At 48.9% G+C, this 26916-nt stretch overlaps 1 protein-coding gene and 1 non-coding gene across 5 annotated transcripts in view; one reads left to right on the top strand and one right to left on the bottom strand.

Moving 5' to 3' along the window:
* FAR1 (fatty acyl-CoA reductase 1) overlaps positions 1 to 26666 on the bottom strand; it is an 81486-nt gene extending 54820 nt beyond the window's left edge. For 2 of the 4 annotated variants that reach the window (XM_029059974.2, XM_029059975.1), the window contains exon 1: positions 26580 to 26663. The gene's annotated coding sequence lies outside the window, so the exon portion shown is untranslated. Of the gene's footprint in view, positions 1 to 26579 lie in introns of all 4 variants that reach the window. The other 2 variants (XM_029059972.1, XM_029059973.1) reach the window with 2 other exon arrangements.
* LOC114810609 lies at positions 9282 to 9419 on the top strand. The gene has a single exon (XR_003758305.1). It is a non-coding gene; the product is annotated as a small nucleolar RNA SNORA7 (small nucleolar RNA).
* Positions 26667 to 26916: the final 250 nt, after the last annotated feature.

Genomic DNA, 26916 nt, shown 5'->3' with positions numbered 1-26916 from the left:
GAGAGCACGAGTATTGAAGCCCCATTATACAGATGAGGAGAAACAGAGGCACTGACTTGCCCAAGGTCCCACAACAAGCAACTGGCACAGTCAGGATCAGAACCCAGGTCCTAAGTCTAAGATCTTCCCATTAGGAGAGGCTGCTTTACTTTATTGTTCATGGGTCTCTCCTTCTATGGCTTGAGCAAAGACAGCAGCAGGACAGGAAGTGGCTCATCCAGTACCGTGACCCGGTGAAAACATCTGAATTTATCGGTTTATTTAAATGATCCATTTACTACTGTCAGCTGAGAGCTGATGTGCCAGGGGGGTCGGCGGGGGGTGAGGGCAGCTAACATCAATTTGTGTACCTGTGTACAGTGACCAACCTTTCTATATTGCTTGGAAAAAAAAGAAATCACAAAACCTGCCCTCTAAAAATTAACCCTGAAGTCTTCTCGCTGTGGGCAGGGAACGTGTCTTGCTATATTGTTATATCGCACTTTCCCAGGCGCTTAGTACAGTGCTCTGCACATGGTAAGCGCTCGGTGACTGACTGGCTTTTGACATCTCAAGAAGTGAAGACTGGAAAGATTTCAACGAGTAAAAAACAAGAACGAGAATAAAGCCATACTAAGTTACTAAGGTGACCCGTTCAAGGGTGAGAGTGAATTGTGTGAGTTCTTGTGTGGAGAAGCAGTGTGGCCTGTTGATAAAAATGCAAACTTGGGAGTCAGAGGACCTAGTCTCTAATCCCGGCTCCACAATCTGCTTGCTGGGTGACCTTGGGAAAGTCACTTCACTTCTCTGTGCCTCAGTTACCTCACCTGTAAAATGAGGATTAAATCCTCCTCCCTGTTACCTAGACTGTGAGCCCTGTGTGGGACAGGACCCGTGTCCAAACCGATTAGCTTGTATTTACCTCGGTGCTTAATGCAGTGCTTGGCACAGACTACGCGCTTAAATGCCATTCATTCTTATTATTATTCTTCAAATGATATTCTGTTCAACAGAAACCTCTGACTCATGAAATCCCATAGAACAATACTTGTTTTTAGTTTGTGAGCCCCAGGAGGGACAGGGACTGTGTGTTTAATTTCTACCCATGCATTTTCTCCCAGAGTTTAATGAGTGCTCTGCACCCTGCAAGCTTTATAGATGTTATTACTACGTGCACATCTTTCAAATCATGAGATAACAAGCTCAGTCTGTCTCACATCTTCATGAGAAACAGCAAGACCTCGTGGAAAGAGCACAGGTCTGGAAGTCAGAAGTCCCTGGGTTCTAATTCCGGCTCAGCCACCTGTCTGCTGTGTGTCCTGCAGTGAGTCACTTCACTGCTCTGTGCCTCAGTTACCCCATCTGTTAAATTGGGATTAAAAGTGTGAAACCATGTGGGACAGGGTCTGTGTCCAACCTGATGAGCTTGTAACTACCCCAGTGCTTAGAGTAGTGCCTGGCATACAGCTAAATGAGCTAAATACCACACACAAAAAACAGGGACACGGACCTGGGAGTTAAAGGAAGTGGGTTCCAATCCCACTTCTGCCACCCGTCTCGTGTGACACTGGGCAAGTCACTTCACCTCTCTGTGCCTCGGCTTCCTCATCTCAAAAACGGGGATTCAATATCCGTTCTCCCTCCTCAAACTGCGAGTCTCACGTGGGATGGGGATTGTCTTCAATCTGCATGCCATTTATCTATTCCAGGGCTCAGTGCAATGTTCAGCACTGAGTAAGCACTGAAATATCGTAAGTATTACTGTTTTCTAATGACTAATAATACAGCCATTATTGCCTCTTAGATATATGGTTTCTCTTCAGGGGACATGGCAATAAGGGAGAGAGAATTTGTTTTATTTTCCAAAGGAACTACCTTCCTACAAAAGAGGGGAAGATGTTTAGGAATGTCAGAGAAGAACCGTTTCGCTGGGTCACACCAATAGAACCAGACCTGCCAACCAGACCGTTGCTCCAAAATGTAGTTGCAAGGCACAACTGGAGCAAGTGTGCAGCGCAGTTGCCCTCTCAGGGTTATAACTTTGAGGCTCCTGAACTTTCTCCCCTAATAATTTCACAATGGACTTTTCACCCATGAATTTACCCAAGCCCTAAAATCTTTTCAAGGCTTAAAACACCCCAAGTGGGAAGGTTTGCAACTTGCCCCAGGGTCTGGGACTCCTCTAGAGGAAATTGGCTAATTAAAGCAGTGGACTACAAATGCAGTCAGTTCTCCTCTAATGTGGGGGAGGGGGGTAGCGTTCCCTCAGCATCTCTCCCAAGGAGACACCCACACTCAATGCACCCTCTTGGGTATGCACGTGACCTTTTCTTCCACCACGCTCTGTCCACACAGGCAGGCATGCTGGGAAGAGCGTTTCTTAATTCCTCAATAGAGTTCTTTCCGAAAATGGCAATAAAAAAAAAAATCATGTTCCCGAAGAACCACACGTGGCTTAAACGCCGTTTTCTGGAGAGAAATGCTCTCTCCACTTAATGTTTTCCATCTCTGTGAATACCCTCAGGCTTCAGAAGCTAAAGCCATATATTCCCCAAGGTTGAGGGAATGTATAGCCAGTGAATTAATTTCCTCCAAAAAGGCTAGTGCACGTGAAAGAAAGAATTGTGGGTTGTCATTTTCCCAGCTCACACTCGACGCGAGTTCAATAAATCATACCAACTACACAGTACTCATTTTTGTGACACGGGATGTTGATCGGACCTTTAATGAGATGGGGTGCTTAGACTTTTGGCCAAACTGTAGTTCAACATGGAGTCGAAACACGCTCCCATAAGAATGAAGGTGACCTCCAGAAAGCTCTTTTTGAGCCTGTCCGGACTCCATCTTGAGCTCCATTCCACCTTAACATAACAAATGACCCCAGCTCTTCACGACAGGAACCATTAGCTAGCAGCGTGGCCTAGTGAAAAGAGCCTGGGCCTGGGAGTCAGAGGAGGTGAGTTCTAATTCTGTCACTACCACCTGTTTGTAGTGTGACCCTGACTAAGTCACAGTCCTCTAGACTGTAAACTCGTTATGGGTGGGGAATCTATCTATTGTTATATTGTACTTTCCCAAATGCTTAGTACAGTGCTCTGCACATAACGAGCGCTCAATATAACTGACTGCCCAGCCCTTAGTACAGTGCTCTGCACTTAACTTCTCCAAATCTCTGTGACTTGACTGAGGGTTTTCGGCCATAAAACCCAGCTACAAGAGCTTCCAGTCGGTTCTCTTCTTCTAACCCAGGCTTCAGGACTGTCCCCACTGCTCCCCACAGCCCTGAAAGCCCGATTCATTCATTCAATTTTATTTATTGAGCACTTACTGTGTACAGAGCACTTTACAAAGTGCTTGAAAGTATAATACAACAATAAACAGACCCACAACGAGTTCATGGCGTAGCGGATAGAGCACGGGCCTGGGAGACAAAAAGTGGCTCTGCCACTTGTCTGCTGTGTGACCTCGGGCAAGTCACTTCATTTCTCTGGACCTCAGTGACCTCAAATGTAAAACGGGGATTGAGACTGAGCCCCACATGGGACAGGGACCGTGTCCAACCCGATCTGCTTGTATCCACCCCGGTGCTTAGTACAGTGCCTGGCAAAATCATTCATTCATTCAACCACATTTATTGAGTGCTTACTGTGTGCAGAGCACTGCACTAAGTGCTTGGAAAGTACAATTCCAAGCATATAGTACTTAATAAATACCATAATTATTATAATTATCACTGCCACCCTTTAAGGTGTAGAGGTCACTGGGGTCTCACCTGCCAGCCCCCTCCGAGGACGGGCAGCCGGAAGCCCCCGGAAAACTCAGTCCATCCCACACCTTCGAGTTTCTTCTCCAGCCCTTATCACAGACAGACAGACAGCTCAATCTGACATCTCAACAACAGTTGATGGGTTCTTCACAAGGTAACGAATGCAAACCAATCCAATCTGAACCGCCTTTCACTGAATTTGCTATTCTAGGACCCTCTTTACTTCCTGATAGGCATCATGGGGCTCATGTTTTTCTCCGTTTTGGGAGACTCCTCCAGAGTCCTAGCTGCTGGACTCGGAACCTCTGGGAAGCCTTTCTCCCCTTCCCTGGGCCCTAAGTCCATCCAGGATCCTCAGCAAGAGCTCTTCCCTTGTCCCACTATCCCGGACCCGCAGCTCACTCCTCCCACCTTGAGATGGCCAAGCATCTCCTTCTTCACCCTACCCGGCCCATCCGCTTCCTCCCTATTTCCTTACTGCCTCCCCATTACCTTCAGGAAGGGACACCCCAGGATGACTGACTCTCCTGGCTTCCTTCTCCCTCTTCTACAGGCGGGGACCCAAGGAACTGGTCACCCCAGCCTCAGTTTTCACATCTGTAAAATGGGGATTCGATACTTGCTTTCCTTCCCCCTTCAACAAGGATTCCCTGTGTGGGACAGGGACTGCGTCCCACCTGAGGTATCTACCCCTGTTCTTAGTACAGTGCTTGGCGCCTAGTAAGCATTTAACAAATACAATAATTATTTTGGCTATTTTTATTATCCAGGAGATGCTCAGAGGTCAGCAATTTCCAAGACTGTGCCAGACAGTCCAGGATGACGAGTCCCAGCGGTTACAACGCCAAGATGTCCATTCCCCGGATCTGACTGACCACAGCTCTCCCAACTTTCAAAAGCCCTCTTCCAGTCCCACCTCCAGCAACCAGCCCACCTCCTTGAATTTCCCAGAAACCTAAGCCACCTAAACCCATCAGTCAACTCTACTCACTTATGAACTTATTTCTTCCCAAATCAATCACTTCAAAATGCAGAACCATGTACTAAGGCTCTAGGACAGTAATTATAATAACAATCACTGCCACCCTTTAGGTACTGACTGACTCTCCTGGCTTCCTTCTCCCTATTCTACAGGTGGGGGTCCAAGGAACTGGTCACCCCAGTCCCAGTTTCCACATCTGCAAAATGGGGATTCAATACTTGCTTTCCTTCTCCCTTCAACAGGGATTCCGTATGTGGGACAGGGCCTTTATCCCACCTGAGGTCCCACCAGGCACTGTACGAAGTGAGGGGTGGATACAAGCAAATCGGGTTGGACACAGTCCCTGTCCCGCAGAGGGCTCACAGTCTTAATTCCCATTTTACAGATGAGGGAATTGAGGCCCGGAGAAGAGAAGTGACTTGCCCAAGGCCACATAGACAAGTGGCAGAGCCAGGATTAGAACCCATGACCTTCTGACTCCCAGGCCCGTGCTCTACACACTACGCCATGCTGTTTCCCGCTACCCCATGAGCTGGTAGACACAAAACCTGCCCTTCCATCCTCAGCACTCATTCGTGTGTTTACTCAATTATTTTTTTGGACCACTCTAATTGTAAATACTTTCTCGTTTGTCTACCGCATTAGAGTTTAGCTCCTTGTGGGTGGGGAACCAAACACTCCTTTATTTCCCAAGCAGATACTACCACCACCGTCACTAAAAAGTTGCCTTTTCTATGATGGCATGTTCTATTAAAGAAAACAAACAGTATTACCTTTTGCATGAAAGAAGAAGAAAGGGTTGTTTTTCTTTTCCTGCTGTGTAGGCAATTAAACTGATTTCCTTGGAGATGGGGGAGAGATATTTATATAACAATATACAATAAAGCATTTATACTGGTGGAAATAATATTTTGAGTCACATTTTACCAGGGAGAAGAGAGAAGATGAGGAGTGAAGGACTGAAGACCAGAAAACATTGGGCTAGGGGACTTTTCAGCCTATCACATGTAAAAATATAGATTTCAGGGGAAGCGAAAGTGAGCCTTGATCTTCCCACCTCTCTCTCCATTAGCAGTTGATCCCTTAAAGCTGCCATAGTATTGAAATCTAGTTTACTCCCATTTCTTTTAGCTTCTCTACTGTACTGACTTTGGGTTGGAACTGCATGTCACATTCATTAACTCATTTTCGCTCACTGAAACACTAACGTCTACATGTCTGGGATAAACTGCGAAACTTAAGCTTGTTGTGGGCAGGGAATGTATCTATTATACTGTTGTGTTGGTACTCTACCGAGCGCTTAGTAATAATAATAATGTTGGTATTTGTTAAGCGCTTACTACGTGCAGAGCACTGTTCTAAGCGCTGGGGTAGACATAGGGGAATCAGGTTGTCCCACATGGGGCTCACAGTCTTAATCCCCATTTTACAGATGAGGTAACTGAGGCCCAGAGAAGTGAAGTGACTTGCCCACAGTCACACAGCTGACAAGTGGCAGAGCTGGGATTCGAACTCATGACCTCTGACTCCAAAGCCCGTGCTCCTTCCACTGAGCCACGCGGCTTCTTACAGTGCTCTACACACATTAAGCACTCGAACAATCCATCAATCATACTGATTGAGCACTTACTAGGTGCAGAACACTGTACTAAGTGCTTGGGAGAGTACAACAGAATCAGCAGACACACTCCCCACCCGAAACGAGCTCAATAAATACGGCCGATTGATTGATGGATTTGAAATCTTCTCTCTGTGAACGGAGAGTGTGAGTGGTCAGATTCTGGAGTCAAATGGGAGTACCTAAGATGAGAGACCATAGCGTTTAGAACAGTGCCTAGCACAGAGTAACCCCTTTTTCCCTCTGCTCCCCCTCTCCTCCCCACCGCCTCGACTCGTTCCCTTTGCTTTACCCGCTTCCCTGCCACAGCACTTGTGTATACATGTACATATTTATAATTCTATTTATATTAATGATGTGCATGCATCTATAATTCTATTTACTTATATTGATACCATTGATGCCTGTTTACCTGTTTTGATGCCTGTCCCCCTCCTTCTAGGCTGTGAACCCGTTGTGGGCAGGGATTGTCTCTACTTGTCGCTGAAATGTATTTTCCAAGCACTTAGTACAATGCTCTGCACGCAGTTAAGTGCTCAATAAATATGACTGACTGAATGAATGAATGGTAAGCGCTTAACAAGAACCATAATTAATATCTACCAAACACCCGTGGTACCTTCTGCTGAATTCCAAATGGTTGGATTTAATCAAGGCACACAATCAAACGGAGCGTGCTCCGTTCTAGCTGGTACTCTTCACTGCTCAAGAACAATACTGTATTTTAACCTAGAGGCTTTCATTCCCCTGTCAATCTGCAAGATAAATCTATTGCTTTAAAGCACTGTTCGCCACACACTCGTTTTTGGTGTCCCTTGAGCCGGTCAACGCGGTGCCCTCTTAAGGCACTGCTGGGAGTCCTATTCTCACACCCTTTTAGAAATTATGGTACTTGTTAAGCACTTACTCTATGCCAGGTGCTGTTGTAAGCACTGGGGTAGATACGAATTAATCAGGTTGGACACAGTTCCTGTCCCACATGGGACTCACACTCTTATCTCCGTTTACAAATGTGGTAACTGAGTCACAAAGAAGTGAAGTGACTTGCCCAAGGTCGCACGGCAGACAAACGGCGGAGCCGGGATTAGAACCCTTGATCTTCTGACTTCCAGGCTCGTGCTCTGTCCACTACACCATGCCGCTTCTTGGCTTCTCTTGGCTCCCTGTGCCACAGCACTATCTTGCTGTCTGCTCTTTTTTAGCTTCACCCAGCCATGTTTAATGAGAAGCAGCAAGGCCTATTATTATTATTATTACTATTAATGGCCCCCTCCTGTATTCTGAAAACATGAAGGAGAGGAGGGCGGAGGAGGAAAAATAATAATAATAATGATGGTATTTGTTAAGCACTTACTATGTGCCAAGCATTGTTCTAAACACTGGGGTAAATACCAGGTAATCAGGTTGTCCCACATGGGGCTCACAGTCATTCCCCATTTTACAGATGAGGTAACTGAGCCACAGAGAAGTTGATTTGACCAAAGTCACAAAGCTGACTAGTGGCAGAGCCAGAATTAGAACCCAGGATCTCTGACTCCCAGAGCCCATGCTCTTGCCACTAAGCCAAGTTGCTTCTACCAGGCCATGAAATCTTAAAATCTTAATTCCCCCCACCGGTAACACAGAAGAGGGAATGCTGCACTGTTGAAACAGATCTCTCTTGTAAAAAGTAAGACTGGAATCAGAACACGTGATGATTGAAAGTTAGAGTGATATGGGTTTGCATTAAAAAGAAAAAAAAAACCCAGGAGGAAGTTTTACTTCCTGTGACAAAGGAGCAAAACTCTCGGGAGGAAGGAGCGATGTGATAAACTTCCGATCTCGTTGGGTCTGAATCAGTGATAAGGATGAAGTTGACGTGATTTCCACAAAATACACGATCAACCAAAAGGCGGCTTTTCAGAAGCTAGAGGAAAATATTTTCCACAGACCGTCTGGTCTGACTGACTGGCCCTTTTCTGTAGGAATGGAGTCAGGCATTCAGATACCCCGCGGCTTGGCAAAACTCTCCGGCCCGTCCTGTTCCGTCTGACATCATACGCGACATTTTGCGGAAGTCCTTACGGAGAGCGTGTCCCCGCCTCCCGCGCCAGGCTTAGAGGCCGTGACTTCCATCCCCCTCCCTCCAGTCCGGCACGGCCCACGATCCTGCGGCCGCCATCTTAGAGGGAACTAAAGGCACCGGTTTATCTTTATCTCCATCCTCCCCTGCCCTTCCCCCTCTGAAGGCATTATCTGCCCTGGGGTATCTTTTTTTAAAAAAAAAACAAAGCAAAGCAAAACAGTATTTGTTAAGCGCTTACTATAGACAGTAAGCCCCTCAGTGGGCAGGCATTGTCTCTATATGTTGCCGAATTGTACATTCCAAGCGCTTAGTACAGTGCTCTGCACACAGTAAGTGTTCAATAAATACTATTTGAATGAATGTGCCAATGTTATGCGCTTACTTTGTGTCAAACACTGGTCTAAGCATTGGCATAGATACAACTAGGTTGGACACAGTCCCTGTCCCGCATGGGGCTCACAGTCTAAGCAGAAGAGAGGACAGGTATTTTTAATACCCATTTTACAGAGAATTGAAGTGACTTGGCCACGGTCACTCAGCGAGCGATTGACAGAGCTGGGATTAGAACCCAGATCCTCTGACTCCCAGGCCCGTGCTCTTTCCACTAGCCACCCTGCTTCTTCTTGGTGAACAGGGCCCATCGTGATCTGAAGATGGAAGAACTGGTGGCCATTTGTTTTGTTTTTCTAGTACTTGTTAAGCGCTATGTGCTAGGCAAAACGCTGGGGTGGATACCGGCTAGTCGAGTTGGACACATTTGGGGGTCACAGTCTTAATCCCCATTTGAGGATTAATGAGGTAACTGAGGTCCAGAGAAGTGAAGTTATTATTATTATTATTACTACTATTATTATTATGGTATTTGTTAAGTCACCTCTCAGGGTTGCACCTGGAGAGTTTCCAGTGCTCTACCAGTCTCAGCTATGGGAGGGAGAGTCACGCAGAGGCCTATCCATTCCATTCCTAGCTTGACCAGTGGCTAGTGAGTGGCAGGAAATCTGCTACACGTCAAAACTCACCCGTGCTGGGCAGCAGCAGCATGCGAGAGAGTCGAGGGCGGAGAATCATTTACTGTTCAGAAGGAGGCAATGGTAAACCGCTTCCATATTTTTACCAAGAAAACTCTATGGATCCACTACCACAACGACTGCAGATGGAGGCAAGGTGTTCTGAAAGAGTTGGGTCCACGGCGTCGCTATGGGACGGACATAATTCGACAGCATAAAACAACAACAACAACATCTGTTAAGCACTTGTGTGCCAAGCACTGTTCTAACTACAGGGGTAGATGCAAGGCAATCGGGTTGGACACCATCCCTGTCCCACATGGGGCTCACAGCCTTAATCCCCATTTTCCAGAAGAGGAAACTGAGGCCCAGAGAAGTCACGGGACTTATCCAACATCCCAGGGCAGACAAATGGCCGGGCCGGGATTAGAACCTAGGCCCTTCCGACTCCCAGGCCCGGGATCTATCCACTAGACCACGCTGCTTCTCATTTCAGCTATCCAATTGCAAAAGGGCTCTGGATGTAGGCGATACTGAATATTTCACGACGTTTTCCTTAGGAAGCAGCGTAGAGGCACCAGGGAAAGAGGGAGTCGTACTGTCCACTAAAGTTTATTGCTTTAATCTGCAGTCTACTTGCCTATTCATGAAAACTAGTTGAACTTCATTAGCATGTTCACTTATCTACAACATTCCTTAAGAATTAAAATGGGGTTTAAGGGGATAACTTTCTTTATCGGTAGATTCAAAAGATCTACGCTGATCAGAGCAAATTTGCCTCTGACGCAGTGTCAAATGTAGCAAAACGCATGACTCTAAAGAACCCGGATCATAACTGTGGTCAGATCTACAACTACTAAATCTCAGGGTCCACTGGCAGTTGCTACGAGTTTAGTACACTGCTCTGAACAGAGTAAGTGCTTAATAAATACCATTACTACTAGCACTTTGCCAGTAGACAACCTAGGGAAGCAGAGGGGCCTAGTGGATACCGGCCTGGGAGTGGGAAGGACCAGGGTTCTAATCCTGCCTCTGCCACTTTTCTGCTGTGTGACCCTGGGAAAGTCACTTCCCTGGGCCTCAGTTACCTCATCTGGAAAATGGGGATTAAACGGTGAGCCCCATGTGGGACAGGGACTGATTGGATCCAACCCAAATGGCTTGTATCCATCCCAGTGCTTAGGACAGTGCCTGGCACACAGTAAGTGCTTAACATTATTATTATTATTATTATTTTTATGCACTTATATCTTGGGGCACAAGGTCCACTAATAATAATTAATAATGGTACTTGTCAAGCACTTCTTATGTGCCAGGCACACAGTGCTGTGTTTTGCCCAATGCTCAGTCCACTGCTCTGCACACAGTCCGCATTCAATCATTATCATGGACTGATTGTCTCTGAACGCTACTGCCTCTAGAGAAGCAGTGGGTTCTAGTGGAAAGAGCCTGGGCGCCACAGGGCCTGGGTTCTAGTCCTGGCTCCACCACTTATCTCCCGTGTAACCTTGGGCGAGTCATTCCACTTCTCGGTGTCTCGGTTCTCTCACCTGCAAAATGAGGTTTCAATACTCGTTCTCTCTCCTACTTAGACCGTAAGCCCCCTGTGGGATGTGATTATATCTACCCCAGCGCTTACGGAAGAAGGCAGTGGTCAACCACATCCGTATTTTTTACCAAGGAAGCTCTATGGATACACCACCACAACGACTGCAGATGGAGAGTGGGGCGTTCCGGGAGAGATGCGCCGTGGAGTCGCTTCGAGTCGGAGGTGACCCGACGGCATAATTCAAAGCCCCAGCGCTTCCTACGGTGTTTGGTACTTAGTGAGTGCTTAAGAAATGCCTCAATCATTACTAGTATTACTAATGTGTCTAGATGGCTCTACTCATATCCTCTCATCTCTGCAGTCAAGTTCCCTCTGGGTCATGCACTGCAATGAACATGCAGGCAAACTAGATCGGGGCGGGGGACGGGTGCAGAGGGGAATTTATCAGTGTCTGTGTGTTGCTTAATCAATCAATCACATTTATTGAGCACATATTCTGTGCAGAGCACTGTACTGAGCACATGGACGAGGCCATTATAGTAGATGGTAGACGCATTCGCTGCCCACAATGAGCTAACAGTCTGGAGACGGAGGCAGACACTAATATAAATACATCATTTTAAACAGGACACACAAACCACAGCAAAAAGACCCTTAACCTTCTGGAGCTCTACATGTGCCTGTTGGGAGGAAAGGGGCTGACCTTAAGGCAGCTGCCGACCTTGAAGCAGTGTGGCCAAGCGGACAGAGTGCGGGCCTGGGAAGCAGAGAGACCTGGGTTCTAGTTTCAGCTCCACCACTCTGGGCAAGTCACTCTGTGTGATTCTGGGCAAGTCATTTCACTTCTCTGGGCCTCGGTTGCCTCATCAGTAAAATGGGGTTGAAGACCGTGATTCCCGTGTGGGGCAGGTTCTGTGTCCACCCTGATTAGCTTGCACCTACCCCCAGTGCTTAGTACAGTGCCCCGGCACATAGTAAGCACTCAACAAACACTGTTAAAAAAAAAAAAAAAAAGGCCCAAGAGATCAAGAATGTGATCTATGTGGACGCAACTGCAGAAAAAAATGTGACCTACGAGAAAAGGTCAGCAATATTGAAATCGCCGTATTTACTCATATAATTTCTAAGATACAGAGGAAATCTCAAGATAGTGAATAGGGTCTTGAAGAAGAACCCCATATTCCTTATTATTGGGAAGCAGCGTGTCTCAGTGAAAAGAACCTGGGAGTCAGAGGTCGTGGGTTCGACTCCCGGCTCTGCCACTTATCAGCTGTGGGACTGTGGGCAAGTCACTTAACTTCTCTGTGCCTCAGTTACCTCATCTGTAAAATGGGGATTAACTGTGAGCCTCACGTGGGACGACCTGATTACCCTGTATCTACCCCAGCGCTTAGAACAGTGCTCTGCACATAGTAAGCGCTTAACAAATACCAACATTATTACTATTCCTTAGGGATTGTCATATTTCTTTGGTGCGGCAGTAGAAACATTCCAATATTTCAAACTGCATAAATATCTTGAAGCAGCATGGCACAGTGGATAGAGCCCCAGCCTGGGAGTGAGAAGGTCAGGGGTTCTAATGCCGGCTCCACCGCTTTTCTGCTGTGTGACTGCAGGTCATTTCACTTCTCTGGGCCTCAGTTCCCTCGTCTGCAAAATGGGGATTACGACTGTGAGCCCCATGTGGGACAGGAACTGCGTCCCTCCCAATTTGCTTGTATCCACCCCAGCGCTGAGGACGGTGACTGGCACATAGTAAGTGCTTAACAAATACCACTACTATTATTATTATTATTACTAGTAATTCAAAAGAACCAAAAGGGTGAAGAAATTGAAGTCAGGGTCTTGGACATTGTCTTCTTAGCTGTTTCCTGCATTTTAAAGGAAAAACTTTATCAACTTTATGCACTTCCTTAAATTAGCAATATGGGTGTAGTTTCCTAGACATCAAAACTCCTCCTCCTTCTCCTCCTCCTCATTACCACAATTATTCATTAAGAGAGCTGCAACTCTAGGCACCATGGAAAACGCCCTGAAGATGGAGCACATTCCCAAACCTCGCGGTCTAAAATAGGGGAAGCCAAACATCTGTGGAAAAGACACAATCCAATTCTCCGAAACTCCAATGCACCAGGCTCCGGGAGCAGTGAGTCAGGGATTTCAAAATCGACTCGAGCGCCGGGGACCGGCCTTTCCACGACCAACTCGTGGGATTTCCGCAAGAAAAGCGGTGTGACAGTGGATAGAGCACAGGCCTGGGAGGAAGAAGGACCTGGATTCTCACCATGGCTTCAATAGGGGTCTGCTGTGTCACTTTTCTGGGCCTCAGTTCCCTCGCCTGGAAAATGGGGATGAAGACCGTGAACTCCACGTGGGACAGGGACTGGGTCCAACCCTACTGTTTGTCTAACCCAGAGCTTAGGACAGTGCCTGGCGCATAGTAAGTGCTTAAGAAATGCGATTATTATTATTATTTCCAAAACAGTCAAGGATTTTGAATCTCAACATCTAAACTGATGGAGAGACCAGCGCCTCACCCGCCTCCCCTTCAGCTCCAGGGGCACCGTCTCCTCCCCGGGGAGATCCTCACCCCTCCTCTCCCACGTGGCGATGAGTTGGATACGGGAGGGTTGGGATTTCAGGCCCTACCCTCCACGACTGGAGGATGCTAACATCGGGGCGAGTGGCCCAGTGGAAAGAGCCCGGGCCTGGGAGTCGGAGGATCTGGGTTCTAATCCTAGCTCCGCCACCTGTCCGCTGAGTGGCCTTGGACAAAGTCACCTCGCTTCTCTATGCCTCGGTTTCCTCGTCTGGAAAATGGGGATGAAGACTGCGAGCCCCACGTGGGACAGGGGCTGCGCCCAGTCCAACTGCCTTGTATCTACCCCAGCGCTTAGTACAGTGCCCGGCACATAGTAAACATTTAGCGAATACCACCATTATTATTATCATCTCAAGCCACATACGCACACGTGGCTGAGTCAAGGACTAAGAACACACTGTCAATTTTTGAGCTAGTATTCCCAAGGAAAATCACATATGCCAATGGATCTGAGGAGGAGCAGAAACCCAGCTGGAGCTAGCCAAGATCCCACATTACAGGGGCATCGACCGGGTCCGGAACTCTCACCCATAACCTGTCTCTGGCCTGGAACTTCCTCTCTCTTCATATGCAACAATGACCCTCTCCACCTCCAAAGCCCTACTGAAAGCACCTCTCCTCCAAGAGACCTTCCCTGATTAAATCATTTCCTCTTCTCCCACTCCCTTCTGCATCACCCTGATTTGCTCCCCTTTTTCAGCCCCACAGCACTTGTGTCCACATCCATAATTTATTTATATTAATGTCCGTCTTCCCCTCTAGATTGTAAGCTCATTGTCGGCAGGGAATGTGTCTACCAACTCTGTTGGAAGCACTGTCCCAAGTGCTTCATACAGTGTACTGCACACAGTAAGCGCTCAATAGATACAACTGATCGATCGATAAGAGTTCAAACTCCGTGTGGCCCTTGGGAAAACCGCCCTTAAGACACATTACTCCTAGGACCCCTTTTCTCGATTTTAGACGCTAAGAGTCGCAAGGCCTTTTTTTTATTTTAAATGAACAGACAGAAATGGCCACCATTTCTCCTCCTGATAAAAAGGTTCCAGTGTCCAAAGCTCTGTAAGCTCCATTGAGGGATATATAATGGCCATTCTGTTTGCCTACACAACACCAATATTTAACTGCTAAGGCTCTAGTCTTTCCTATGTCTGAATTACACCACCCCGCCACCCCTAGAAGTCAGTTAGGCATTAACTCTTTCGGACCACCCGAGAACAGTATCCGCTGGCGCATTACTGTTGCTGTGTAGGTTTCTGGATATCCAAGAGCTGATTCGCTTCCTCTGTGTCCTGACCCGCCTACCTTGCAACCAGCGAGTGACGGGCACTGGGGAAAATGGGGAGCCTTTTGTAATAACATTGGTGGAGCTGCTGCTATTTAAGAAAGGCGCTCGAGACATAACCGTTCGGCTTGTATCTCCTTGCATCTCCGCCGCTGCTTGGTACGGCGCCCGGCACACAGTGGGCACTTAACAAATATCACTTAAAAAAAAAAAAAAGAATCCACAACAGAACTTTTTCTCCAAAAACAATCCAGTTTACTAAGAGTGGCCACCAGAAAGGCAACAAGCATGTTCCCCGTTCCGGGCAAAACTCCTGGCTTGACTTGAGAAGAAATCTTTTGAGGGGTCTGAAAATCTCATTCGGGGAAAAAAACTGAATATAGGGGCCAAGGTCAACTTTCTAGTGCCTCTATTCCAACAATGGAGAATTCTGCTGAAAGGGAGGCCTGGAGAACTGTTTTTAATACCATAATTTGTTGCTCTAACATCGCGGCAGTATTTTCGAATCATAAATAGAAGCAAGAGGGGAGAAATAACCAAATTTTTAAAAAAGGAGAAAATACAAGACAATTTCCAGTGACTGGACAGGAATTAAGATAGTAAATGTGGTCTACTTGATTGTGGGGCAGAGATACTTGCAAATTACATTTCTGTCATTTATTGATAGATCTGTAATTTATTTCTATTAATGTCCATCTCCCCCTCTAGACTGTAAGCTCATTGTGGGCTGGGAATGTGTCTGCTTCTCGTTCTGTTATACTCTCCCAAGTGCTTAGTACAGCGCTCTGCAGATAGTAAGTGCTCAAAAAAATCCAACTGAATGCACACTTCTAGCTTACTTACCAAAGAGAGAAAAGAAGAACAACTTTTGGACCCAATTTCTTTCCTTTTCTGTGGTTCCAGTTGTGAGTCCCCTTAAGACCAAGGATGGACCGTTAAGAGAAATGAAATAATCCCTGCAACCGATCAATCGGTGGTATTTACCGAGAGCTTACAGTATGCACGGCACTGTGCTAAGAGCTTGGGAGAATCCACTGCAAGATGGTCGGTCGGCGTGGACCTGCACTGTCACAGATGTCCGGCCTCTCCAACCATCAGTGGTATTTACTCAGTGCTTACTGGGTGCAGAGCACTGTGCTAAGCATTTGCGAGAGTCCAATGCAAGCCCGTCAGAAGGTGTGGCCCTGCTCTCCAAAGGAGAAATGAAAAGGTTAACCCTCAGAAATACGGAAGAGGAACCTGATCATATTGGTTGAAATGTCCACCCCTGAAAGCAGTCATCTGGGTTATTTTTAAGAGATATTTGCATATACTGAAAAATCATAACCCAAAATGAGGAATGAACACCCAGCTCGTGTCTCCCCCAGTGCTTACTATGGTGCCCGGCACACAGTAAGCACTTAACAAATACCATTAAAATAAAAAAAAAGAATCCACAACAGAATTATTCTCCAAAAATAACCCAGTCTACTAAGACCAGAAAGGCAACGAGCATCTCACCCAAATGGGTTTTCAGTCGGTAAAACGGGACCTAAAAAAGTGGTCTGGGACTAGGATAGGCCCCTGTAGCTCAGAGACACGGCAATCTCGTCAAGTAGAGTGAAGCTAACCGGTTTCCTGGCTGTTCTCCCAATTTAACGGATGGGCCTTCCTTCCAAGTGTTTGATTTCAAAGCCCGTCACGCTCCTCTTTCTCTCCTCCTCCGGGCAGTGGTCTTACCTACCAGGAGCAGCGTGGCCTAGCGGAAAGAGCACGGGCCTGGGAGTCAGAGGGCGTGGGTTCTAATCCCCGCTCTGCCACGTGTCTGCTGTGTGACCGTGGGCAAGTCACTTCACTTCTGTGGGCCTCAGTTTCCTCATCTGGAAAATGCGGATGAAGACTGTGAGCCCCAGGTGGGACAAGCACTGTGTCCAACCTGATTACCTTATATCTGCCCCAGCGCTTAGAACGGTGCTCGGCATATAGTGAGCACTCAACAAATATCAGAGTTAAAATTATTATCATCTCTCCAAAAAGGGAAGCGGGATAATAATAATAATAATAATAATGGTGGTATTTGTTAAGCGCTTACTATGTGCACAGCATTGTTCTAAGCCCTGGGGGGGATACGAGGTGATCAGGTTGTCCCACTTGGGGCTCACAGTTTTAATCCCCATTTTACAGATGAGAGAACTGAGGCACAGAAAAGTTAAGTGACTTGCCCAAAGTCACACAGCTGGCAAGCGGCGGAGCCGGGATGGTCCCCGGGCTCCAGTAATGACTGTCACATTGGACTGGAAGCTCGCTGTGCGCAGGGAATGCGTCTCTGTTATACCGTACTCTCCTATGCCCTTAGTAGAGTGCTCCACACCCAGCAAGCGCTCAATAAATATGATGTAACCCAATCCACGTAGAAGCACGAGATGCGTGACCCAGTGGAAAGATCATAGGGCTGGGAGTCAGAGGACCTGGGTTCTAGTCCCGGCTCCACCACCTGCGGGCTGTGTGACCTTGGGAAAGTCCCCAAACTGCTCTGTGCCTCAGTTTCCTCGCCTGTAAAATGGGGTTTCAATGCCTGTTCTCTTTCCTACTTAGCCTGGAAGCCCCATGCAGGTCAGGGGCTGTGTCCAACCTCATTATCTTATATCTACCCCAGAGCTTAGTAAAGTGCTCGAGGCACAGAGTAAGTGCTTGACAAGTACCATAATTATTAAGTGGAAAGGTATACTCAGTCTGTAAGTGAACAGGTATGTACGGAGAGGGCAGAACTGCTGTGATTCCAGGCAAATACCAAGATTCAAGTTTCAAAGTTATGCACAGGTTGATAAGATCAGTGAAACCATTTTAAAAACATATTTAAGAACTCTGCTTTACCCAACTCTCCCACAGCAAAGTAACCTTTGACTAGCATAAGAAAACAAATTCACTGACTACGAGTGAAAATGTATTCTTTCTGGGAAAACCATTTACTGCTTGAACAAGTACCTGTCATTCATTTATTGCTATTTCCGACCGTCTCCCTCTCTAGACTGTAAGCTAGTTGTGGGCAGGCAATGTGTCTCCTTATTGAGATACCATAATAGGAATAATAATAATTATTATTATGGTATTTGTTATGCACTTACTATGTGCCAAACACTCTACTAAGCACTGGGGTGGATTCAAGCAGGTCGGATGCAGTCCCTGTCCCTCATGTACAGTGCTCTGCACATGGAAAGTGCTCAATAAATATGAATGAATGAATGAATGAATGAATGAATGAATGAATGGGGCTTCCAGTCTTCATCATCATTTTACAAAAATTTTTACAGGTTTTACATTTTCCAGTCTTGCTGAGGCCCAGAGAAGTGAAGTGACTTGCCCCAAGGTCACACAGCAGACTAGTGGCAGAGGCGGGACTAGAACCCAAGACCTACCTTGACTCCCAGGCCCATGCTCTAGCCACAACACCAGGCTGCTTCTCTGTACTCTCCTAAGTGCTTAGTACAGTGCTCTGCACACAGTAAATGCTCGATAAGTATGACTAAATGAATGAAAGGATCAAAGATTCACAGTTTCCATCTTTCCCCAATTGGGGGGGGGGGGGGTCCATCTAAAGCCCTGACTGAGCCATGTTATCTGGGTACAGCTTGACCCAAGCCCGAGACCCTCGAACGCAAGTCCTGCCGGTAGTCGTTTAGAAGTGGGCCACGCCTCCGGAAAAACCCGCTGAGCCACTGGGCCGGTGCGTATACGATGTGCTTACATCACCGGGTGGGTTGCGGGAACACCGCGGGACCACCCCACAGCAATCGATCGATCAAGGGTATTTACTGAGCGCTTACTGTGTTCTACTTATTGAATCCTTACTGTGTGCAAAGCGCTTTACATTTTACAGATTATACATTTTACAGTCTTGGGAACTAAGGCCCAGAGAAGTAAAGTGACTTGCCTAAGGTCACCCAGCCAGACAAGCGGCGGAGCCGGGATTAGAACCCACGACCTTCTGACTTTCAGGCCCGGGCTCTCTCCACTCCACCATGCTGCTTCTCCCGCATGTAGGCAGGAGCCGCCCTCCCCGAGTCGCTGCGTGCAAGCCCCGAATCCATCCGTACACAAGCAGGGGAGGTGGGCCAGTGGCACCACGGGGCTGCAGGTGAGGGACCGCTCCCCTCCGCGAAAAAGACCCCCCAAACCCCACTGTCTCCTGGGCCCTCTGGAATCACCGGGGGGTCCAGCAGGTCACGTCCAGGAGACCTAGATACGGTTCTCGCTAGATGGGGGCAAGCAGTGACTCTTGGGGACTTTCTGGGAGTCAGAAAGACCCGGGTTCTAATCCCGGCTCTGCCACCGGTCTGCTGGGTGACCTTGGACAAGTCACTTGACTACTCTGGGTCTCAGTTCCCTCCTCCGTGACCGTGAGGCCCACGGGGGACAGGGGCAGGGTCCAACCTGGTTAGCTTGTCTCTACCCCAGCGCTTAGAACAGTGCTTGCCACATAGTAAGCGCTTAACGGATACCATCGTCATTACTTCCTTTATTATTTCCCCAGCTAAGAGCAGTCGGTGCTCAGCAAATGCTGACTGACTGGAGAAGGAGGTCCAGAAGGATTAACAGATCCGGAGTCTAAAGGGGGAAGAAATGAGTTCAACAGCCCCCAAGAAATGGAACCTAGAATCTAAAAGAGGAATCGATAAAAGCGAACTCTAATCTGCAGAGAGGATATTAATCCAACGATGATATTTCCTGTCAGTCACTCGTGTTTATTGAGTGCTTCCTGTGTGCAGAGCACTGCCCTAAGCCCTCGGGAGAGTACGGCAATAAAGGGAAGCATTCCCTGCCCACTACGAGCTTACAGTCTAGAGGCGAAGACAGACATCAACGGGGGGGACGGACAGGGACCGTGTCCAAGCCGATTTGCTCGTACCCACCTCGGGGCTCTGTACAGTGCCTGGCACACAGTGAGCGCGTAACAGATATCCCAGTTGTTATACACAAATTACAGATATGCACACGAGTGCTGCCTGCTTTGGGCCGAGAACCGGACTAAGCGTCCAGAGGACTGTGGCGAAACAGAAGACCTCAAAAAGGCCTCACAATCCACGGAGAAGAGATCCCCGAGAGGAAACGAAGAGCGCAGTCCACTCCGAGAAGGCTTAACCTTTCTAGGAAAATAAACTTCGGAAGTGAGGACTGTTTGACTGTCAATCTCACTCTATCCAGCCTCTGGCCACGACGAGCTAAACCCACCTCTGTTTTCTACCACAGCGGGAGCCGAATAAAAAAGAAATTGTCCCCAGAGGGGGGAAAAAATGCAGATATATAGACATCCGAGACATCCACTGACCCTCTCCACTAGTGTCTGCCTGGAAGCAAATATTCTCTCCTGATCTCCGTCCCATTCCAGGAGCTCTCTGGGGTCCAGCGATTCTTCAGAATGCCACAGTCGCCGGATCGATATTTCAGTTGCCCTCATGGCACTCTGTTCCGCTCGGGTCAGCCCCTGCTGCGTAGTCGCGTACTACTCTAAGTCCAATCATACGGCGGCGGGGGGGAGGCGGGAGGGGGAGAATAAAGGGAAGCAGGACCTCGAACAATGTGGTAAAACTAGGGACCAAAACAGAGCCGTCCGTCAGTTCAAAAAAAGAGGGCTGCTCACAGAGGGGCTACATCCCTGCAACGACAGGCAAACGTCCAATATGGGCGGGGAAAGTGTTCTATTGTTATACTGTACTCTCCCAAGCGCTTAGTACAGTGCTCTGCACACAGTAAGCACGACTGGTTGCCTCAGTGAACCCATACATTTAGCTCACTGTGGGCAGGGAATGTGTTGGGTGTTATATTGTACTCCCCCAAACGCTCAGTACAGTGCTCTGCACCCGGTGAGCGCTCAATAAAAACGATTACCAATAATAATGATTTAGCTTGGTGATTGCCTCCAATAGCTTCACTTTCAAACACACACACACACCCCACTTGCGCACACACACCACCACACACCAACAGTAAATTATGTGTGGCAGAAGACTCTTCGGGGCCTCACAATCCATCGCCTGTCAATTTAGCAAAAGCAGGTAACAATACAATCAGTGTCGCTATGTCTATTCTCGGATTTTCGATAAAACTACATCTGAGCAGATTACTGACATTTCAGTGCTGCATTTTTTCCCCTGGAGAGTTTACAAATTAAAATAGATCTATTTTCAAGTGGTTTGGCAAATATTTATACACAAAATACATTCCCTAATTTTGGCATCCTTTTAATAAATGAGGGAAAAAATAATCCATCAAATGCTATTTTAAAGAGCTATGACTTCAATCTTGGCTTGTGCTTTCGAGGCTGCATATTCCAGCAGATTCGGTAACATGATACTTTTCCTCCCAAAACAATAGCAACAAGTGAACAGTCTCAGTTACATCTTTAAATCCAAGGAGTTCCCGATATCGATAAACCAACATTTTTGGCATTAGGTCATTTAAAACGGAATAAGCTACAAAATGCCACAAAAGCTAGAAGCTTCTAAGGAAATGTCAAACCTCTCCGATTGAAAGGTCCAACTGAAAAGAGTTTACGCACTCCAATTTTTAAGGGATATGCAACAATAGAGATTTTCGTTTTCCAGTATTTGTTTAACAACTTACTGTGTGCCAGGCACTGTTCTAAGCGCTGGGGTAGATGCAAGCTAATCAGGTTGGACACGGTCCCCGTCCCACATGGGGCTCACGGTCTTCATCCCCATGTCACAAATGAGGTGACCGAGGCCCAGAGAAGTGACTTGTCCGAGGTCACACAGCAGACAAGCGGTGGAACCAGAATTAGAATCCAGGTCCCGCCGATTCCCAGGCCCGTGCTCTAGCCACCAGACCACACTGCTTCTCAATGTCATACTTCTGCTTTACTAGTGGTATGAAAAGTCTTCTCGTGACTTTCCATGGCTCTTAAACCTAAGAACCGGTGGCCCAAAAGCAGTCTGTAATGGCCTCACGACATCCTTTGCGTCAACAGCCATTTGTGGTTTTTGAAATTAGAACTAAGCCAGACCCTTCCTAATGTACAGGTGTCCCCGCTTTCAAGCGATGGCAACTCTGGGCCACTTTTCCAAACCTGAACCTTTTGTATCGACTGAAGGTCTACATCTTTGGAAGAGTCAGTGAGAACCAGGTCAACCGTTGGCCGACTGACTTCCTTCTGTCCCATTTGGGAGGCTGGAACGAAATGGACTTTCATCCACACGGTAGCTCTCCACCCCAAAACCGTCCACGCTGTCGAGAATAAACGCGATACCCATCCGTCGGCTCCACTCCACAATAATAAGAAGAAGAATAACAAGAATAACTGTGGGATTTCTTAAGCGCTTACTTCGTTAAGGGCCAGGCACTGTACTCGGCACCAGGGTGGATACCAGTAAATCGGATCGGACACAGTCCCTGTCCCACGTTGGGGGCGGTCACATTCTTAATGTCCGTTTGGCAGAGGAGGGAACTGAGGCAGAGAGGAAGTGCGGTGACTCACCCAAGGTCGTCACACACCGCAGACCGGAGGTGGAGCCGGGATTAGAACCCAGGTCCTTCCGACTCCCAGGCCCGCGCTCCATTCGCTGCTTGCCTCCGTCGTCCACCTTGGCTTCCCAACCCCCTGGAACCACCGCGGGGCTTCGGCATGTCACAGGGTCATTCATTCTTTCATTCCATCGTGCTTACTGAGCCCTTGTGTGCGGAGCACTGTACTAAGCGCTTGGGACAGTTCGAAAGAACAATAAAGAGACACATGCCCTCATCTCTCAGCAGACTTGCTCGGCATCGGAAAGGTCTGAACCTCACTCGGGGTTCAGGAACTCTTCCCTTGCTCCCCGAGCCCCCCAAATCATCCTTGAGGGGTGGGGAGAAGCGGTGCCCGGGTGACACTGTGCCCCGGGGCCCACCCGGATCCGTCTGCGGAGAGACCCGGTACCAACCTCGCAGGACTGCCCGGCTTGAGGCCAGGGGCGCTTAGACCTCATCAGAAGGATCTCCGCATCTCCAAAGTTGCAATAGTAGCCTGAGAGGGTGGCTCTCTCTCTCTTTAAGGGAACAAGATGCATCCATTCGTTCATTCAATCGTATTTATTGAGCGCTGTGTGCAGAGCACTGTACTAAGCGCTTGGAAAGTACAATTAAACAGGCAGCCAGACCTCGAGTCTAGGGGAGGACGCTCGCCCCCGCCCCCAACCCAAAACAGCTCGTCGTGGGCCGGGAATGTGCCCGTTTATTACCGTATTGTCCTCTCCCCAGCGCTCAGTCCGACGCTCTGCACACGGTAAGCCCTCGACACGTCCGCTCGAATGAACGAACGATACCCGCCGTCTACAAACCAAAGCGAGAGTTTTTCACTAGCGGCCCACAAACGATACAAACGGATCGCACCAAAGAGATCCATCTCGTTAGGGCAAATCGACATCCCCCGAGACGGCCAGAGGCCCCACCGCCTCCTGACGAACTGTTCGCGAGCACTGGGGCCTTTTCCCCGCCGCAGGAGAACGCGGTTTTCTTCGCATCCAAGACGACTCCAGGCGGGCCCCGCTGGATGGGAAACAACCACGACCGGTCGGCCGGGATGCGAGAGGCGGGTAGGGAAAGCGACCGAAGGAAACTGTCGATTCTAGAACGGGTATCGAGCGCTGTGTCTCTCGGCCCCACCACGCGCGTTTTAAGCGCCCGAATTCTTAGGGTATCGGGAGCCCGAGGGGAGCAGGCATTCGGGTGCTCTCGGCCCCACGGCGACGTCTGACCCGAAGAGTATCTTGCACGTGTGTGTGTGCGCACACACCCAATTTACGCCACATGAAAAAGCCGCTGCAAGAGGAAACACATGACCATCTCTGAGCTCTCGCCCCAACAGTAACCGTCCCCGAGACCTTGCGGTTTCTCAAACACGATCCGGGACACATGTTCGCACTCGTCCCTCCTCCCTCTCCCGCTGACACATGCCGTGCGCGCACACGCTACATTAACTCACCCCGACCATTTCCCTCCACCCTGTTATACCACCCCTCTTCGCCTGCCAACGCGGGCCAGCTAACTTCTGCCCTTTCCGGGAGCGTATCTTTACACGCATATACATGTACGCATATATATATATATATATATGTATACATAGATACGTGCACCTATGGAGAGGCACGGGCAAAGGAACATGTGCACAACACTTAGTGCAGTGTCTGGCGCACAGTCGGCACTTACCAACTACCATTACTATTATATGTGTGGGGGGGCATGAACCCTAGCCAGCCCAGCTCTTAATACAGTGCCTGGCACATAGTCAACACCTAACAAATACCAATATTATTATTATCTGTGTACAAGGGTACGTGCTGTAACCGTCCCAGCGCTTAGTACAGGGCCTGGCACATCACCGGCGCTTAACGAATACCATTAGTAATATGATTGTATGTGTATTATGATTATATGCGTGTGTGTGCATTAATGTATTGTAATCACCCCAGTGCTTAGTATAGAGCCTGGCACATAGCGCTAAACAAATCCCATTATTATATATATATATATATGCATGCGTGTGTGCGTGTATGTGTGTGTATTGTATCCACCCCAGTGCTTAGTACAGCGCCTGGCACATAGTCAATGCTAAACTAATAGTATTATCGAGACGATGATGATTATCTGTGTGTGAGCAGGTATCGTATCCACCCCAGTGCTTAGTACAGTGCCTGGCACACAGTTGGCACTTAACAAATCCCCTGAGGATTACGATGATTATAAGTGCATATGCAGGTATTGTATCCACGCCAGCGCTTAGTATGGAGCCTGGCACATAGACCTTAACAAATTTCATGATCATTATTATGACTGCGTGTGTGTGTGTGTGTGTGCACATGCAGATGATATGTCCACCCCAGTGCTTAGTACAAAGTCTGGCACATAGCACTTAATGAATCCCATTATTTTAATGATTATATGTTCGTGTGTGTGTGCGTGTATGTGTGTGTGTGTGTGCGTGTTCAGGTATTGAATCACACCCCCACTCCCACCCCGTGCTTAGTACAGAGCCTGGCACGTGGTAAGCGCTTTATGAATGCCATTATTATAGTGATAATTATATATGTTTGTGTGTGTGCGCAGGTATTGCATCCATCCCCGTGCTCAGTACAGAATCTGACACATAGTGATTAATGAATCCCATTATTTATAGTGATAGTTATGTGTGTGTGCGCGCAAATATTGCATCCCATTATTATGATGATGGGGGGGGGGTCCCGGACCCAGCGCTTAGCACACAGTCTGGCACCTTAATGACTCCCATCATTATAATGATGGTTTGCTGTGTGTGTGTGTAGGTCCCGGATCCAGCGCTTAGCACAGAGCTTGGCACCTTAATGACTCCCATCCTTATAATGATGGTTTGCTCTGTGTGTGTGTAGGTCCCGGACCCAGCGCTTAGCACAGAGCTTGGCACCTTAATGACTCCCATCCTTATAATGATGGTTTGCTCTGTGTGTGTGTGTGTGTGTGTGTGTGTGTGTGTAGGTCCTGGACCCAAAGCTTAGCACAGCGCTTGGCACCTTAACGCCTCCCATTATTATAATGATGGTTTGCTCTGTGTGTGTGTGTGTGTGTGTGTGTAGGTCCCGGACCCAGCGCTTAGCACAGCGCCTGGCACCTTAACGCCTCCCATCATTATGATGATGGCTTGCTCTGTGTGTGTGTTGGTCCCGGACTCAGCGCTTAGTACAGAGCCTGGCTCTAACGCCTCCCATTATTATAATGATGGTTTGCTCTGGGTGTGTGTGTGTGTGTGTGTGTGTAGGTCCCGGACCCAGCGCTTAGCACAGAGCTTGGCACCTTAACGACTCCCATTATTATAATGATGGTTTGCTCTGTGTGTGCATGTGTGTAGGTCCCGGACCCAGCGCTTAGCACAGTGCCTGGCCCCTTAACACCTCCCATCATTATGATGGTTTGCTGTGTGTGTGTGTGTGTGTGTGTGTAGGTCCCAGACCCAGCGCTTAGCACAGCGCTTGGCCCCTTAACGCCTCCCATCATTATAATGATGGTTTGCTGTGTGTGTGTAGGTCCCGGACCCAGCGCTTAGCACAGTGCTTGGCCCCTTAACGCCTCCCATCATTATAATGATGGTTTGCTGTGTGTGTGTAGGTCCCGGACCCAAAGCTTAGCACAGTGCTTGGCTCCTTAACGCCTCCCATCATTATAATGATGGTTTGCTCTGTGTGTGTGTGTGTGTGTGTGTGTGTGTAGTTCCCGGACCCAGCGCTTAGCGCAGCACCTGGCCCCTTAACACCTCCCATCATTATGATGGTTTGCTGTGTGTGTGTGTGTGTGTGTGTGTGTGGGTCCCAGACCCAGCGCTTAGCACAGCGCCTGGCCCCTTAACACCTCCCATCATTATGATGGTTTGCTGTGTGTGTGTGTGTGTGTGTGTGTGTGTGTGTGTGTGGGTCCCGGACCCAGCGCTTAGCGCAGCGCCTGGCCCCTTAACGCCTCCCATTCCGCTGCTGGTTTGGTGGGCGTGAGCGGCGCGGGGGCACGGGCCGCAGCGTGGAGCGGAGGTGCCGGCCGAGGGTCCCGCTTAGCCGCTGCCATCATCAGGAGGCCATCGCGGCGGCGGCGGCAGGAGCAGGAGCACGAGGCCTCCCCCGGGCCGCTCCCCGTCCCTCCGTCCCTCCCTCCCTCCCCCGGGCCTGCGGTGCGGGCGGGTCCCCGCGGGGCTCGGGCCCCCCCCCCCCCCCCCCCCGCGCGCCCCCTGTGCGGCTCACCCCGACGCTGTTGGCTGCGGCCCCGCTCCCGGCTCGGGGCCCCGGCGTCCGTGCGGGTGCGGCGCTGCGGGGGCTGTGCGGGGCGCGGCGGTGCGGGCCGCTCCTGCTGCCTCCCTGCCTCCCTCCCTCCTTCCCTCCCTCCCCCGCCCCCCCCGAGCCCCCATTGGCCGCCGCCCCCGCCGCCTCACCCGCAGCCGCGCCCCCATTGGCCCGGCCCGGCCCGGCCGCGCGCTCCCATTGGCTCCGGCTTCTCCTCCCGCCCGCCCGCCCCCCCCCGCCGCCCCCGCCCGCTCGCCTCCTCCCTCCCTGCCCCGCCCCCCTCCTCCCTCCTCCCTCC

This window comes from Ornithorhynchus anatinus, chromosome 3 (assembly GCF_004115215.2).
Source record: "Ornithorhynchus anatinus isolate Pmale09 chromosome 3, mOrnAna1.pri.v4, whole genome shotgun sequence".
NCBI lineage: Eukaryota > Metazoa > Chordata > Mammalia > Monotremata > Ornithorhynchidae > Ornithorhynchus > Ornithorhynchus anatinus.
Note: the sequence above shows the minus strand (reverse complement) of the source record. Positions and strands in the feature narration are given on the sequence as shown.